Source organism: Schistocerca americana, chromosome 2 (genome assembly GCF_021461395.2).
Source record: "Schistocerca americana isolate TAMUIC-IGC-003095 chromosome 2, iqSchAmer2.1, whole genome shotgun sequence".
Lineage (NCBI taxonomy): Eukaryota > Metazoa > Arthropoda > Insecta > Orthoptera > Acrididae > Schistocerca > Schistocerca americana.
The window spans coordinates 813,798,638-813,816,839 of NC_060120.1; the positions used below are offsets into that span (position 1 = coordinate 813,798,638).

The following is an 18,202-nucleotide window of genomic DNA, read 5'->3' on the forward strand; positions in this document are numbered from 1 at the left end:
ATAAAATAAGGCAGAAGGTTCAAATGGCTCTGAGCACTATGGGACTTAACATCTATGGTCATCACTCCCCTAGAACTTAGAACTACTTAAACCTAACTAACCTAAGGACATCACACAACACCCAACCATCACCAGGCAGAGAAAATCACTGACCCCACCGGGAATCGATCCCGGGAACCCGGGCGTGGGAAGCGAGAACGCTACCGCACGACCACGAGATGCGGGCAAGGCAGAAGGGATAGATAACATTCCCTTAGGATTTCTAAAATCATTGGGAGAAGCGGCAACAAAACGACTATTCACCTAAGTGTGTAGAATGTATGCGTCTGTAAACATACCATCTGAGTTTCGGAAAAGCATCATCCACACAGTTCCGAAGACGAAAAGAGCTGGCAAGTGCGAGAATTATCACACAATCAGCTTAACAGCTCATGCATCCACGTTTCTTGCAAGAATAAAATACAGAAGAATGGAAAAGAAAATTGAGGATGCGCTAGATGATGATCAGTTTGGCTTTAGGAAAGGTAAAGGCCAGAGAGAGGCAATTCTGATATAGCGGTTAATAATGGAAGCAAGATTAAAGAAAAATCAAGGCACGTTCATAGGACTTGTCGACCTAGAAAAAGCGTTCCACAATGTAAAATGGTGCACGATGTTCGAAATTTTGAAAAAAGTAGGGATAAGCAATAGGGAGAGACGAGTCATATACAATATGTACAACAGCCAATAGGGAAAGCAGTGATGGAAATAAAAGAAAAGTTCAGGAGTGGAATTAAAATAAAAGGTGAAAAGATATCAATGATACGATTCGCTGATGACATTGCTATCCTGAGTGAAAGTGAAGAAGAACTACATGATCTGCTGAACGGAATGAGCAGTCTAATGAATACAGAGTATGGACTGAGAGTAAAACGAAGAAAGACGAAGGTAGTGAGAAGTAGTAGAAATGAGAATAGTGAGAAACTTAACACCACGATTGATGGTCACGAAGTAGATGAAGTTAAGGAATTCTGCTACCTAGGCAGTAAAATAACCAATGACGGACGGAACAAGGAGCACATCAAAAGCAGACTAGCAATGGCTAAAAGGCATTCCTGGCCAGAGAAGCCTACTAATATCAAATATCGACCTTAATTCGAGGAAGAAATTTCTGAGAGCTTACATCTGGAGTACAGAATTGTACGGTAGTGAAACATGGATTGTAGGAAAACCGGAACAGAAGAAAATCGAAACATTTGAGATGTGGTGCTACAGACGAATGTTGAAAATTAGGTGGACTGATAAGGTAAGGTGTGAGGTTCTGCGCAGAATCGGAGAGGAAAGGAATGTGTGGAAAACACTGATAAGGAGAAGGGACAGGATGATAGGACACCTGTAAGACACAAGGGAATGACTTCCATGATACTAGAGATAACTATAGAGGGCAAAAACTGCAGAGGAAGACAGAGATTATAATACATGTACTAAATAGCTGATGACGTAGGTTGGAAGCACTACTCAGAGATGAAGAAGTTATCACAGGAGAGGAATTCCTGGCGGGCCGCATCAAACCAATCAGAAGACTGGCTGAGAAACGGGATGTTCGGGCAATACGTGGTGTAAGTTCGCGAACCTCTTGTCGACACTTGATCACGAGTCTGGGTAGTTTGACATTGGCCTCTCAATATATATATACTACTTACTGTCATTTCTTGTTAACAATATTAGCTTATTCCCAAGAATAAGTAGCTTTCACTCAGTTAAAACTCGGCAGAAATCTAACCTGCATTTGGACCGGACTTCCTTAACTCTTGTGCAGAAATGTGTGCAGTATACTGCTGCATCCATTTTCAATAACACTCCAATTCAAAAATTTTAGCAGCAATCCACGCGCTTTCAAATCGAAACTCAAGTTGTTTCCTCACGGGTCACTCCTTCTGTTCTGTCGAGGAGTTCCTTGAAAAATTAAGCGGATCTTGTTGTATAGTTGATTGCGTTTACTTAAACTTACGGATTGCCTTTTTTCAGGTTCATAAATATTTTATTTTTATCTGTTATTACTTTTATGTTGTAATTTCGTGTAGTGACACGTTCTATGACCTTGGAGATTTGCTCGTCAGTTTGTTCCTATGGAACTTGACGTGTAAATAAATAAATAAGTAAATAACACAGATAATCGATTTACAAAGAACAGCACTTCGTTTTACTCCAATTTCAGTTCACAAGATTAAACACTGAAAAGTTACACGGTGCACTACGGACATTTCACCGCGCAATTATTATGATTATTATTCTGCGGGCAATGTATGGATCATTCTGAAGTTACATGAAGTGTGCTAGAGGTTCCTTTTAAGTGCCAAACACGTGATTCAGTGGATGTAATTCCCGATCTCTGTGCAAACCACGTTCTCGATTTGCAGAGTTTTTGAGCTTAAATGTGTCATGCTGCTTAATTATGAATTTTTTTACGATGTTAGTCAGTGAAGACGAAAGTAACGAGAAGTAGTAGAAATAAGAACAGCGAGAAACTTAACATCTTAATTGGTGATCACGAAGTAGTTGATGTTAAGGGATTCTGCCACTAGGCAGCAAGCCCGCATCTCGTGGTCGTGCGGTAGCGTTCTCGCTTCCCACGCCCGGGTTCTCGGGTTCGATTCCCGGCGGGGTCAGGGATTTTCTCTGCCTCGTGATGGCTGGGTGTTGTGTGCTGTCCTTAGGTTAGTTAGGTTTAAGTAGTTCTAAGTTCTAGGGGACTGATGACCATAGATGTTAAGTCCCATAGTACTCAGAGCCATTTGAACCATTTGAACTAGGCAGCAAAATAACCCATGGCGACGGAGTAAGGAGAACATAAAAAGCAGAGTAGGACAGGTAGAAAGGGCACTTCCGGCCAAGAGAAGCGTACTAGTATCAAACATAGGTCTTAATTTGAGGAAGAAACTTCTGCGAGTGTAAGTTCAGAGCACAGCATTGTATGGCAGTCACAAATGGACTGCGGCAACTGAAGAGAATATAATCGTTTGAGAGTGGTGCTACAGAAGAATGTTGAAAATTAGGTGGACTGATAAGGCAAGGAATGAGGAGGTTCTCCGCAGAAACGGCGGGAAAGGTAAGATGGCAGACACCGACGCGAATGAGGAACAGGATGATAGGACTTCTGTAAGACTGCAGTTTAGGACATTAGGAAATATCCTGTCTTCAGTAGAGCTGTAGAGGGCAAAAGTGTAAAGGACGACAGAGATTGTGATACACGTAGCAATGTGCTACTCTGAGATGATTGGTGAGTCTACTACAGAGCGAGGTTTGTAGTATGTGTGGATAAACAGCTTCTGCATGTTTTCTATGAATTCCGTCTCGTATTCTGTACAACAGATGCGTATAAAGAAGACTTAGTGTGTGACGTGTACAGCATTTTTTGGCCTAGTCCGAAGGTAATGTTGACAATAAAGGAAGCATCAGCAGACTGTCAGCCTTAGACGGATCGGTGTGAGTCACAAGTTGTACCTGCCAACGGCTGTGCTGTGTGTGCGTGCGTTTCCCCTTCCAGATGGCCCGTCCAGTAAAGCACGCACGCGGCGGTGGCGAGTGACGACATCCCTCGCTCCAGCAAGATGCGACACGCATGTTCCGTATATACACCGCAGACGAGTTGGAGCTTGCTGCCCGAAATGGTGCGTCAGCCACCTGTCCCTACAGAGCCCATGTCTGCTCTGAGGCGGTGCTTACATCACGTCCGTAACGGATTCCCGCGAACGGGACCACATTACGGAATCGATCCGCCTTTAAGATACGGTTTCTCTATGAATTCTGCCTTTCTATGCGAGAGAGGCCGCGGGTTGTTGTGGACGTAATTCATTACAGCGGACAATCTTTTACAGAGTTCGTTACCTAAGCCATTAAGCCCAAATAATTCTGAAACTGTTTCAGATACCATAGTTCTGTTTTCTCCCAGATGGATTGTAAGAAAACCTTCTGAATAACTTATAATCTCCGTCATAGCAATATTAATCAGAGTGACTAAACTCCGTGGCTGACAAACACTGTAACCTCATCTTTGACGGGCAATTATCTTACCAGCTAAGCTATCCAGATACGCTCATGGTATGCCCTCAATTCTGTTGGTATCTCTCTCCATTTTCCAAAGGTCACAGGAGCTCTCTAAGAGTACCTAGGAATACTCTCACTCTGTGCCTGGAGAGCTCACTTAACTTTGGAAAATTTCTGTTTTCAATTTTTCGAAGATTTAGATCACTATACTGCAAGGGTTCCCAAACTTTTCCTCTGACTGTCTGACAGATTTGTCTGCACTGTAGCGTCTGTATAGGTTGTGGAGTTTTGTGGTCTTTGTTTCCGTTGCTTGTTTTAATTTTTCTTCAGTTGCGTTGCTATTTTATTATTATCTGCATTATATGAGTATTGTATCCATCGTTTCTGGCTATGAGCTGTGTTGTTGATAATTCTTCGTCTTAGTTTCCTCCGTTGAATGATGTTTCATTCAAACTGTGTATCATACATTGGAGAGTAATTTTTGCTACTACTGTGGTAAAACTTCAAGGCGTTGCACCCCGCAGTACCGACATGAAGAGGCAGAGGACGGGACAACAATCCGTCTCTTCCCTATCCGATTCAACATTTCCTGTTCTGGCTGGGAAGTCACTTCTGTAGCAAACAGTTCGATTTTTAAACGAGAGAAATTCGAAGTTTTAAATATTATGGTCGCTCAGAAACTTCTTAACAAGTTTAAAAAGTGAAGCCTCACTGAACTCTAAATCATATCCACCGTAATACTAGTAATAATTGAAGAAGTTCCATTACAAAGGAAAAGGAACTAGTTGCCTCCATAATCAAGAGTTTAGTGAGTTCGAGTTCATTACAGTATTAAACTGTCTGATAACAGAACAGAGATATGACAGCAGTTCTGTGAATACTTTAGGTTAATATTTAGGCACATTTTAATAATTATATATAAGATACGCGGTAACGTAATGCACCAGTATTAAAAACGGAGTATTAGTACATTAGGGACGGAAAATGTTTTTACTAATATCAAGTAAGGAGGTTAGCACACTGGACTCGCATTCGGGAGGACGACGGTTCAATCCCGTCTCCGGTCATCCTGATTTAGGTTTTCCGTGATTTCCCTAAATCGCTTCAGGCAAATGCCGGGATGGTTCCTTTGCAAGGGCACGGCCGATTTCCTTCCCAATCCTTCCCTAAGCCGAGCTTGCGCTCCGTCTCTAATGACCTCGCTGCCGACGGGACGTTAAACACTGATCTCCCCCTCCTCCATCAAGTAAGGAAATTAGCGATCTCTAATTAAGCACTGATTTCGTAAAGAATAAACTTCTAAAATGGTTGCTTTTCGTTACCAGATGACTTTTTCGTCATAATTGACGAATTAATAACTGCTGTTAACATCCCTATTGGCCACAGTGCCGTGACCTCCAAATGGCAAAAATGTATGACAGCTTGTTTAAAGACAGGAAGATCCTGAAGCATGTGAGTGTCATCCAATATTTTAAGATCAAATTCACATGGATACTTTCCCTCACCTAAACTTCACGTAATACCCACATTTCTTGAATTCCTGACAAACTTCTTCATTCTACTTGTCCTTTTTGCCTTGTATTTATCATTGTGTTCAAAGCTTATATATGTTCTGCTGTTTTCCCTGCAGTAAGTGCAGTTCTTCATATTTGTTGATGCACAGCTTTCCAAGCTCGCTGCTATTGTCAGTGACAGTTTAAATTCTGTTTCTGTATTCACGCGCATCATATTTTCAAGCTATTGTCCAACACTCTTGCCTTCAATTTATTTTATTTCTAATTTAATTTTAATCATTGTATGTGCTGTTTTTCCGCAAGTAGATCTTTTCTACTAATGAGTGCAATTCTTTGCTCATATTTCCTTTCTCATACCTTACGTCATCGTCAGACACGAAGACACACACACACACACACACACACACACACACACACACACACACACACACACACACACATTTACTGTTTGGTCTTGTAACGACACAACCCCGACAAGGCCCGTAACACGTCGGAACGCCTTCATGTGTGTTCGTGAAAACACATTAACAAAAGAAGAAATCCCAGATACTTAAAAATCAATATATATCACTGCAGATCCACACCCATTTTTAACGGCTGACTCACTGGTGAACTTATCACATTATCAGTTTTATTCCGAAGTTGCCGAAACATTATATGCAAGTTTCACTCCTCGTTAAACATGAGATAAGAGGCCATAACAGATTCCTGACATACTGAACAACATTATGTGTGCATCTTAATTCAGATGCGATAATTCCGAGAGGATTCGATTATTCTGTAAAGATGGTGCTTGGAATCAAGGCAGGATAGAAAACCTCTGTGCGCAATTCTGTTTTCTAAGTCCCAGAAAGGAGTCCTTGATCACTGGCCCTGCCAGCAGTTGATACTGGACCTATTGCTTGAAATCGGATGCACACCAGTGTGCGGACATTTAGAAGCCATAAAACGTCAGGGTGAAGCCGCCCTGTCCTCAGTTGGGCAGCTTCTCTTCGGACCAACGGCTGCAGCAAGACGGGTCGAAGTGCACGCGATACACACTCAGCACTTGCCACCTCGAGTGAGAGTAGTGTACTGTAGGCTCATTACCTTGATAAGGAGGGAAGATTGTCGATCGCGTATGAGCGCCACCGTTTACAGTCGCAAGTGTGACTACGTGTGCTGCTGTAGTGACACAACACACTCTGCCATGTGGTAAGCCATCATCTCAATCATTCCCTTTTCGTGTTCTCGATCGCTACATCAAAGATCATCTCTCTCTCTGTTGAAATTCATGGTGAAACTTTTACTACTAGTTTCGGTTAATGACCATCAGTAGTGAATTGTGCAAGATAAATGACAGATGAAAGTTTCACCATAATTTTTAACAGTTATTTGGCGGCTGAATATCCCCGCCTGCAAACACACATAAGTTCAGCTCTCTCTCTGTAATCGGACTTTCATATAAATTCAACTTTCTCTTGCGCCTTAGACTCCAGGTATCGTTGAAGTTTATTTTTTCTTTTCCTTTTTGATAGTTATGTATATCGATTCTTGCATTCACTGATTATTATCTTTGTATGTCATTGCTTCGTCTGATCAGTGAGGACTTCTTACGCCCACATGTTTGTATATTCCAGAAGAATCTATCAGTTGCTTAATATGGGTCTCTTAAGTAATTGGGACCCCTTGCGACTAGGGATAGTGTTGATAGCCTTCCACTCTCGGTACTAAGCTGTTTCTCTATTAAAATTGCTGGCAGTTTGAAAATGTCCGCTCAAGAGGGGAGCCACTTGCTACACTCTGAGCACTCTCTAACGTGAGCAGTCTCTATGATTACCAGTATACGTCCAGTTGTACGCTGCTTAAGGTCACAGCGGGGGTCTTACGGTTTTGTGGTGTTTTCATTTTCCATTTATTTAGAGCTCAGCTTTATGATTTCCAATCATGTCGTCAAAGATGATGTTTTCTCCGTTTTTTCACCTCGGTCTAGAAGTGTAATATCTGTTTCGGTGTTGTTCAGCGGTACTGTATCATGTTTTGACGGCGATAACCAGTTATAGTCTGCTGAAAGTCTTATAAACCGAAAATTGCCGAAATACATAAATTAATATTGTCACAATTTTGCACTTTTCATTTGTAAAAAGCTTCCTGTTCTTTTCGGAGGAACAGAGAGAGGGTACAGTATACAGTGAATATTACATGGGAGGACAATGCCTGGAATATTAATATCTTGCGATACGCACTATAACTTGTATGTGTAGCTGAATTAACAGATTTTGTCTGAAGTGGAATGAAGCCTCTTAAAGTTATACTTCATCTACATCTACATCATACTCCGCAAGCCACCTAATGGTGCGTGTCGGAGGGTACTTTCGGTACCACTGTCTCTTCCTTCCAACCCTGTTCCACTCGCGAATAGCGTGAAGGAAGAATGATTGACGGTAAGCCTCTGCATTGGCTCTAATTTATCGAATTTTCTCCTTGTGGTCAATACGCGAGATGTATTTGGAGGGAAGCAATATGTTGTAAGACTCCTCCTGAAAAGTGCTGTCCTGAGATAGTAAATATCTCCGTGACGCACAACGCCTCCGTAAATCTCTCCGTGATGAACAACGCCTCTCTTGTAACGTCTGCCAGTGGAGTTTGTTTAGAATCTCTGTAACGCTCTGTCGCCAGCTAAACGATCCCGTGACGAAACGCGCTGCTCCTCTATCAGTACTATCTGATAGGAATCACAGATAGGTGAACAATATTCAAGAATCGGGCGAACAAGCTTCTCTCGTGGATGACTTACATTTCCTTAAGATTATTCCGAATAGTCCGGGACTGGTATCTGTTTTTCCCACTATCTGTTTTATGTGCTCATTCCACAAAAGGTCGCTCTGGATAGTTATTCCTAGATATTTTATGGCAGACGCTGTCTCCAGAATGTCATGCACGTTCCGAAAAATCACAAAAGATGTTTGTTTTCTGGAACAAAGATCAATATGCAAAATATAATATCGTGGGACAAAGCGCAAAATCCCTGCTAATAATATATCTTAAGACTTACAGGTCATGATTTTTTCTGGTAGAAGCCCTACATTGCAGCCATCACTGGACATCTCAGTTCAGGCACTAAGGGTACGCCAAAATGCATGTAAATGTGAAGCAATTTTCCCCTCGTCCATTTGTGATAGAAATTTAGTACAATAACTACGGGATCCATTTGGCTGGTTTCTCTGGAGATATAGAGTAGATTAGAAGTCCCCGATATGGGATACCACCCCATTGCCAGACTCTAAATACGTAGGGGCTGCCACATTTTGGTCTGATGACTTGCCAATAATTTTTAACGTAGAGTTGCTTGAATACGGGGATTACTGCTAGAACTTAAACTTCTCCATTTATACAATTTGTGTTGCCAAAGACGCCAAATGCCAAAATCATGTACAGCTGCAGATGTCGTTTCAGTCTTTAAAAGGGTAAACGAAATGAATGCAATAATTATCATAGTATAACAAAAGCGGACACAGCGTATAAGATCTACGCAAAGATAATAAATCAATGTCTACAAATTGTGGCCGAAAATCCACACTTAAACAAATTATAAGAAAACAAAGACAGTTCAATAAGGAAATACATCGCATTTATACTGAAAAAGCCTTCGACCCTGTAGATATGTAAATCTTATGGAACATATTGGATTCGAATGGATATCCTCAGAAGATAAAGGTCTATGTAAAGGTACAAAAATAAGAATAAAGACTAACCGCCGGCCGAAGTGGCCGTGCGGTTAAAGGCGCTGCAGTCTGGAACCGCAAGACCGCTACGGTCGCAGGTTCGAATCCTGCCTCGGGCATGGATGTTTGTGATGTCCTTAGGTTAGTTAGGTTTAACTAGTTCTAAGTTCTAGGGGACTAATGACCTCGGCAGTTGAGTCCCATAGTGCTCAGAGCCATTTTTTTGAAAGACTAACCGTACTATATCAGAGGACATAACAATAAGCCAAGGGGTTCGACAAGGGCGTAGCTTATGATCCACGCTTTTTAATATATACATTGGCTATATGATTGAATCATGAAGATAAAAATTTATCCAGTCTTGAAATTATCATAGAACACTTTTAATACGATTCTTTTCGCAGACATCTTTGCAATTGTACAGTGTAGCGGGATATCGAAACAAAGATCCATCTGTAGACTGGGTCAGATTTCTAAAGAATATAATATGAAAATGTTCATTCCGGAAACAAAGTCGTGGCTTTCAATGGTACAAAACCGCTGAGAACTTAGATCATAAAAGGAAACAAACCCATAGTACAAGTTAGTCACATCAATTACCTTGCAAATATTGTAAGCTACCGGAGTGAACTCCACATTGTCAACAAACTGCAGAGATATCAAATGATATGTGGAACAGTCAATAGAACGGTAAGAAATAAAGTGAGAAGAGACGCAAAAATCAAATTTTATAATGTAATCGCCATCCCCACATTCCTGTTTGGACACGAACTCTCGACAACTGCTAAGAAGCAAGAAAGTAGAATCCAAGTGACAGAAATGACATTTCTAAGAGGAGTTAACTGCTGTACGAGATTAGATAGACTAAGAAACGAAGATGTAAGAAGAGAGCTTGGGATATATGCTGTAAATGAGAAGATGAAGTCTAATCGACAAAGCTGGATGGAACATCTAAAAAGGATTTCAGAGTCAAGATTAGCATAACAAGCCTTAAATTTTAAAACTTTAGGTACAAGATCCGCAGGAAGATCAAGAGCAAGACGGATGAATACTTAGAAGACGGAGCAGGCCTATGGCCTAGACCATGATGAAAGAACAAAAAGAAATTACGGGATATGTTACAAAATATCGTAGGGAAAAAGCAGAGATTCTCACCGGAGGCTGGAAATAACGAGTTGGCGGAGGCGCATGTACCACTCAGTGCTCATATTATATGCTCGTAACGTCGTGAGGTACGAACTTGTCGATGAATGAATTATGGAGATACGTCTGTAGATAGTTGTTTCGGACGTGAAGTCATGCACCTTTGGCCGTACAAATGGCGGACACACACACACACACACACACACACACACACACACACACACACACACACACACACATCGGCTGTAGGAAATAATTTCGGCAGGCGATCTCGGCATCACAGGTAAATGCGAACGGCACAGACGGGCACGAGAGATTACTCAGTTTATCGGCCGGCTCGGAGAGTTATAGCTGCGACGTGATCGCGGAGTACAACACGCGCCGTAGATCCCAGGCGGTCACACGAGCCGTGCCACGTAATAGGCAACAGGCGGGTCGCGGGTCACAGCCGCGCCAGTGTGGAAAGTCCAAGAAGGCGATCCATCACGTCTGGTGCGCGCGATCGCGCCCGCGAACGTCCTCACGAGGAAGAACAGGTGAAAGTTGTGTTGGTGTGTCTGAGACCTGACTCGAGAAGCGTAAGTGCAATGCTCTTTACAAAACAGGGAGAGCGACCGCAAGTGCTCGTTCTTTTCTGCGAATCCTTAATACAGCTGATTGTTGAGTTTGGCCACTGCACACAACGGAAACACCGCCACAATGAGAACAATACAACTGCGTGTACAACAGGTTATATTTTATTTGTGGATCACCTAACCAAGGAAAAATCGTCAGGCTGTAATGTATCTTGAAATACGTGTCAGGACTGAGATTAACATTTCTTTATTTGCTCCAATGATTGATGAAAATCAAAGTATTTTATTTTTATTAATTAGTTAACTTTTTCTTTTTTTTATTCATCAGTTCCCTGATTGGTTTGATGTAGCCTGCCACTAATTCCTCTCTTGTGGTAACCTCTTCACCTCACGGTACCACTTGCACTCTACTTCCTCAGTTATTTGTTGGATGTTTCAAATTTACGTCTCCCCGCACAGTTTTTACCTTCTACAGCTTCCTCTAGCACCACGGCGCTTATTCCCTGATGTTTATTTCCTGTCCTATCGTCCTATCTCTTCTTGCCGTGTTTCCAATACGCCGGCCGCGGTGGCCAAGCGGTTCTAGGTGCGTCAGTCCGGAACCGCGCGACCGCTACGGTTGCAGGTTCGAATCCTGCCTCGGGCATGGATGTGTGTGATGTCCTTAGGTTAGTTAGGTTTAAGTAGTTCTTAGTTCTAGGGGACTGATGACCTCAGATGTTGAGTCCCATAGTGCTCAGAGCCATTTGTTTCCAATATGTTCATTCCGCCACCAAATTTGCGGAGAATCTCCTCATTTCTTATCTTACCAGTCAACCTGATTTTCAACATTCCTCTGTACCACAACAAGTCAAAGCCTTCGATTCTTTTCTGTTGCCCACTATCCATGATTCGCCCGCCCGGATAGCCGTGCGATCTAGCGCACGGCTTTCCGGAGTGGGAAGGAGCGCCTGGTCCCCGCCACGAACCCGCGTGGTTGGTTTTTTAGGCGGTTTTCCATATGCCTCGGCGAATGCGGGCTGGTTCCCCTTATTCCGACTCAGCTACACTATGTCGGCGATTGCTACGCGAACAAGTCCTAGATGTACCCTACACGACCATTCCTCTACCACGTAAACATAGGGGCTACACTCGTCTAGTGTGAGACGTTCCCTGGGGGGTCCACCGCAGGCCGAACCGTACAATAACCCTGAAAGAGTGCTCCGGTGTTGGGCCGCGGAGGGGTGAAGTGGACTGCGGTAGTCGTCGTGGGGTTGTGGACCACTGCGGCTGCGGCTGCGGCTGCGGCTCTCCGTCGTTTCTAGGCGTTTCGTTAAAATACTATACAATACAATACAACCCATGATTCACTACCTTACAGTGCTGGTGCTCCAAACGTACATTCTCACAAATTTCTTCCTCAGATTAAGGCCAGTGTTTGATACAAGTAGACTTCTCTTGGCCATAAATTTCCTGTACTAGTCTGTCTTTCATGTCCTCCTTACTTCCGCAATAAAATTAACAGATTGCGAAGTTCTCTAAAACTCATATCAGATTAAATAACATGGAGGATGGGAAGTAGAGTGGTACCTAAAGTGAGGAAGGCTGTAGGATGAGACAGCACAACAAGATCTGCTCGTCTGGGAAGCTCGCAAAATCAAAATTAACAGTACAAATGTATGCCACAAATTATAACCAAATGAAGCAACAGAAGCTCCATGGCAAGAAAGCAAGTAATTAACTGCTCAGAGTGCATATTGCGCTTCTGCGAGACGCAAGACAGTGACAGTCCGGGGGGCGAATTCCGGAATCTAAGTTGACACCCCTCCAGTCTCTACAAGGGATGATTCAGTACTGTTGACAACGTGATGGGCGAGAATATAGCTTATTTCTCCTGTGTTCAAGGAAACACAGGAGAAATGTCCCACTTTTGGCGTGTACAACACACATTAACAAACACCAACTTGGTACCTTCTTGGAGCTGGTGAACTATGGCGACATTATTACCAGATACGTCCATGCAGGATGGACGTGCTGTTATTCTTCTTGGCGGTCGAAGAACAAATACCGGTAGACATTCACCGGAGAATGAAGAATATGACTGGGACAGCACGTCCGTCGAAAACCACCGTTGTGGAATGGTGCGTCGGGTTCCTTGTTGGTCACGATCGGACACAGGACGCTGGTCGAGAGATTAGAAGTTACGCCAACTGAAGTGGGAGATACTCGAGTAACCGCCCTACAGTAACGATCTCTCCCCATGCGATTATCACGCCTTCGGTCCCCAAAAAAAGGACTTGAATGGTCAAAGATTCCTGTCGGACGAGGATGCGCACCAAGCAGTTACGGATTTTTTCACGCAATAGGACACGGTGTTATATTAAACGGGCGTCTTGAATCTGGTGCGGCAGTGGAACATTTGCCTCAACCCTCACGGCGATGTTGCCCGATTGGTATACCAATTTTATACAGTACGGCCTTCGCATGGAAACTTTTTGATCGCCCGTTATATAGACTTTAAAATTCATATTTTACGTAAAAGAATTCCTTCGATGCACGTATAACCTCTGTTCTTTTTTATTTTGTTGGAAGCTGTTATATGAAGTTGTTGCGAAGTTGCTCTTCTGTGCACGTCATGTTGTCTTTTGAGTTTGAGACACGTCTGAATACTGAAATTGTGCTTTGTCTGAAAGATGAGAATTAAATATTGCGTGTGAGAGATCAGGTGCCTGGAACAAGTTATTTCACGAACGTTTTGAATATCCTCCTCCAAGCCGCGAAAGGCGACGAAATACGCTGAGATGACAGAGGTCTTGGGATAGCGATATGCAAGTATACAGATGGCTGTAGTATTCCCTACGTGAAGTATGAAAGGGAAGAGCATTGGTGGAGACGTCATTTGTAATCGGGTGATTCATGTGAAAAGGTTTCCGACGTGGTTATGGCCGCAAGACTGGGATTAACAGACTAAACAGGGAATGGTAGCTGGACGCATGGAACATTCCGTTTCGGAAATCGTTATGGAATTTAATATCCTGAGATCTGCAGTGTCAAGCGTGTGCCGATGATACCGCAGCATTCGCGTAGATTTATCAGTGCTATGAGACAAGCAACAATGCAAGAAATATCCGCAGAAATCAATGTAGGGCGTGCGATGAACGTATCGGTTAGGGCTGGGCGGGGAAATTTGACGTTAATGGACTATGATGGCGGATGACCGACTCGAGTGCCTTTGCTAACAGCACGACATCGCATGCAGGGCCTCTCCTGGGCTCGAAACCATTTCGGTTGGACCTAGGCGACTGGAAAACCGTGGCACGGTCAGATGAGTCCCCATTTCAGTTGGTAAGAGCTTATGGTAGGGTTAGTGTGTGGTGCAGAATGCCCCCCCTCCTCCCCCATGGAACCAAGTTGTCAACAACGCACTGCGCAAGCTGCTGGTCTCTCTACAATAGTGTGGGCTGTGTTTACATGGAAAGGACTTGGCCTCTGATCCAACTGAACCCATCACTGACTGAAAATAGTTATGTTCGGCTACTTGGAGACCATTTGCAGCGAGTCATGGTCTCTATGCTCCTAAACAATGATGGAATCTTAAGGATGACAACGTGCCATATCTCTGGGCACAGTTGTTCGCGATCGGTCTCAAGAACTTTCTCCACGATTCGAGTGGATGATTTTGTGTCCCAGATCGCCCGACGTATGACTTCAAGTTTCAGGTATGTATTTATCTCCCGTGACGCTGTTTTAATATCCTGTATCTCCGATGCGAACCTGTGATCGAGTTGACTAACCAGTCTTGCAAACTTGGCAGTATCTGTCGTTATTCCGGAACACAGAACACTTGCCTCTCTACTTGCGGAAACCAGAGCGCCGGGTTGTGTGACTAAAATGGTGGAAATCGTACTGCCAGACTTGAAGTAATGGGTGCGTCGATATCCGGCCTGTTTCAGTCGCGCGATGCAGTATCTTATCTTGTAATTCGTATTCCTGGCCACGACCATGTCGGGGTTACCAGTGTCGCTATCTCGTCGGGATACGTGGCCGCGGCTTACTTTGTCGTGCTCGGAGTGTGGACTATGGACGGCACTTATTGCATTCAATAATTCGCTCCTATGCGTTAATATAATTTGCTTCCAAATACTCTGTGTAATAAACTCGAAAAGGAGAGAGAATATGAACATTTATCCTTCAGTTGTAATGGAAACCCGGGTTCTATTCCCGGCGGGGTCAGGGATTTTCTCTGCCTTGTGATGACTGGCTATTGTGTGATGTCCTTATGTTAGTTAGGTTTAAGTAGTTCTAAGTTCTAGGGGACTGATGACCATAGATGTTAAGTCCCATAGTACTCAGAGCCATTTGAACCATTTTTGTAATGGAAAAACTGGGTACCAGTCAATAACAGCCGAACAATTAGTTGCTAAATCACAGAATTCACAGAGCTTTCGTGCCTCGCCTAGGAATAAGCTCGAAGCAGCGCTCCAAGCGGTAGGCGTGCGAAATCTTTGACATTCAGTGGCGATCAGCTATTCGTGATTGCCAAGCGCGCGATGTCATGTAGTCACATCATCGACCATTTATGGGACGTAATCGAGAGATCAGTTACATTACATTTATCGATTTCCGTGGATCCCTTGGAGTGGAGTCTCTGGGATGTGGAAAGAGTCAAAGTAGTTTTTTTTTTTACTCAGATACATGGATATTGTACAATTCTAATGCAGACAGAGTTATGAGCTATAATCGATGTGAAGATATTGATCGATGGAGTAGAAGGAGTTAGTCAACAGGAATTTTTCTAATCCACTCTGAAACCGATCTTTCACACTTACAAGACCTCCTTAGATATGCTCTGGTGAGTTATTCAATATATGAGTACCCATGTATTTGACTCCTTTTTGTACTAATGTTAAGCTTTTATAGTCCTTATACAGATTGTTTTTGATTCTGGTATTATATTTATGTTTTGCACTATTTAGTGTAAAAAAACATGTTGGAAATGACAAAGTACAGTACATAAATGAGTATATGTACTGAGAAGTAGTACTTAGAATACCAAGTTTCTTATAGAGGTCTATATGATCTAGGACTGACAGCAAATATAATTCTGACTCGTTTCACAGAATATTCCAAGTGGTAATAACTTCTGATTTATTGATTCTAATATATCATCTGTAAAAGTGAATATAGCTTGATCAGTTGACAATTCTTTCCGAAATCCAAACGGATTGCGAATGAGAATATTTTTTTGTACTAAGTCTTTATAAAGTCTATTGTACATAATCCTTTCAAACACCTTTGAAAATATTGCTAATAATGAAATGGGGGAGAAGTTTTCGACTGATGATTTGTCTCCCTTTTTGTGTAATGGTTTGACAATAGCATATTTAAACCTATCTGTGAAAGTACCACTGTGGAGGGATTCATTACGTAAGCAACTCGGTATGTCACAAAGTTCTGAGGAGCAACATCTAATTATGGTAGTGCTGATTTCATCATAACCAATGGAGCATTTGTTTTTAAGAGAGCTAATGTTGTTGTTGTTGTCTTCAGTCCTGAGACTGGTTTGATGCAGCTCTCCATGCTACTCTATCCTGTGCAAGCTTCTTCACCTCCCAGTACTTACTGCAAGAGAGCTAATAATATTATAAATCTTTTTCGGTGAGGTAGGATATAGTTGAATTTTGTGAAATTTCTGCGAAAATGCATTTTTTTAAAAATTTTAAGCTGTCTTCTGTGGAACTATGCAAACCTAAGTTGTCTGCTACTGAAAGGAAAAAGTTGTTGAAAGTGTCTGCAATTTTGGAGGTGTCTCTAATCAACTCATTATATACATTTAACATAATTTCCTCATTTGCTTGATAAGTTTTTCCTGTTTCTCTTTTTACTACACTACTGGCCATTAAAATTGCTACACCATCAAGATGACGTGCTACAGACGCGAAATTTAACCGACACGAAGAAGATGCCGTGATATGCAAATGATTAGCTTTTCAGAGCTTTCAAACAAGGTTGGCGCCGATGGCGACACCTACAACGTGCTGACATGAGGAGAGTTTCCAACCGATTTCTCATACACAAACAGCAGTTGACCGGCGTTGTCTGGTGAAACGTTGTTGTGATGCCTCGTGTAAAAAGGAGAAGAGCGTACCAACACGTATCCGACTTTGATAAAGGTCGGATTGTAGCTTATCGCGATTGCGGTTTATCGTATCGCGACATTGCTACTCGCGTTGGTCGATATCCAATTACTGTTAGCAGAATATGGAATCGGTGGGTTCAGGAGGGTAATACGGAACGCCGTGCTGAATCCCAACGGCCTCGTATCACTAGCAGTCGAGATGACAGGCATCTTATCCGCTTGGTTGTAACGGATCATGCACCCACGTCTAAATCCCTGAGTCAACAGATGGGGACGTTTGCAAGACAACAACCATCTGCACGAACAGTTCGACGACGTTTGCAGCAGCATGGACTATCAGCTCGGAGACCATGGCTGAGATTACCCTTGACGCTGCATCACAGACAGTAGCGCCTGCGATGGTGTACTCAACGACGAACCTGGGTTCACGAATGACAAAATGTCATTTTTTCGGATGAATCCAGGTTCTGTTTACAGCATCATGGTGGTCGCATCCGTGTTTGGCGACATCGTGGTGAACGCACATTGGAAGCGTGTAATCGTCATCGCCATACTGGCGCATCACCCGGCGTGATGGTTTGGGGTGCCATTGGTTACACATCTTGGTCACCTCTTGTTCGCATTGACGACACTTTAAACAGTTTACGTTACATTTCAGATGTGTTACTACCCGTGGCTCTACCCTTCATTCGATCCCTGCGAAACCCTACATTTCAGCAGGATAATGCACGCCCGCATGTTGCAGATCCTGTACGGGCCTTTCTGGATACAGAAAATGTTCTACTGCTGCCCTGGCCAGCACATTCTCCAGATCTCTCACCAATTGAAAACGTCTGGTCAATGGTGGTCGAGCAACTGGCTCGTCACAATAAGCCAGTCACTACTCTTGATGAACTGTGGTATCGTGTAGAAGCTGTACCTGTACACGCCATCCAAGCTCTGTTTGACTCAATGCCCAGGCGTATCTAGGCCGTTATTATGACCAGAGGTGGTTGTTCTGGGTACTGGTTTCTCAAGATCTATGCATCCAAATTGCATGAAAATGTAATCACATGTCAGTTCTAGTATACTATATTTGTCCAATGAATATCCGTTTATCATCTGCATTTCTTCTTGGTGTAA

At 43.0% G+C, this 18,202-nt stretch overlaps 1 protein-coding gene across 1 annotated transcript in view; it reads right to left on the bottom strand.

Moving 5' to 3' along the window:
• LOC124595380 (protein NDNF) overlaps positions 1-18,202 on the bottom strand; it is a 389,835-nt gene that overhangs the window by 302,234 nt on the left and 69,399 nt on the right. The window lies entirely within an intron of this gene.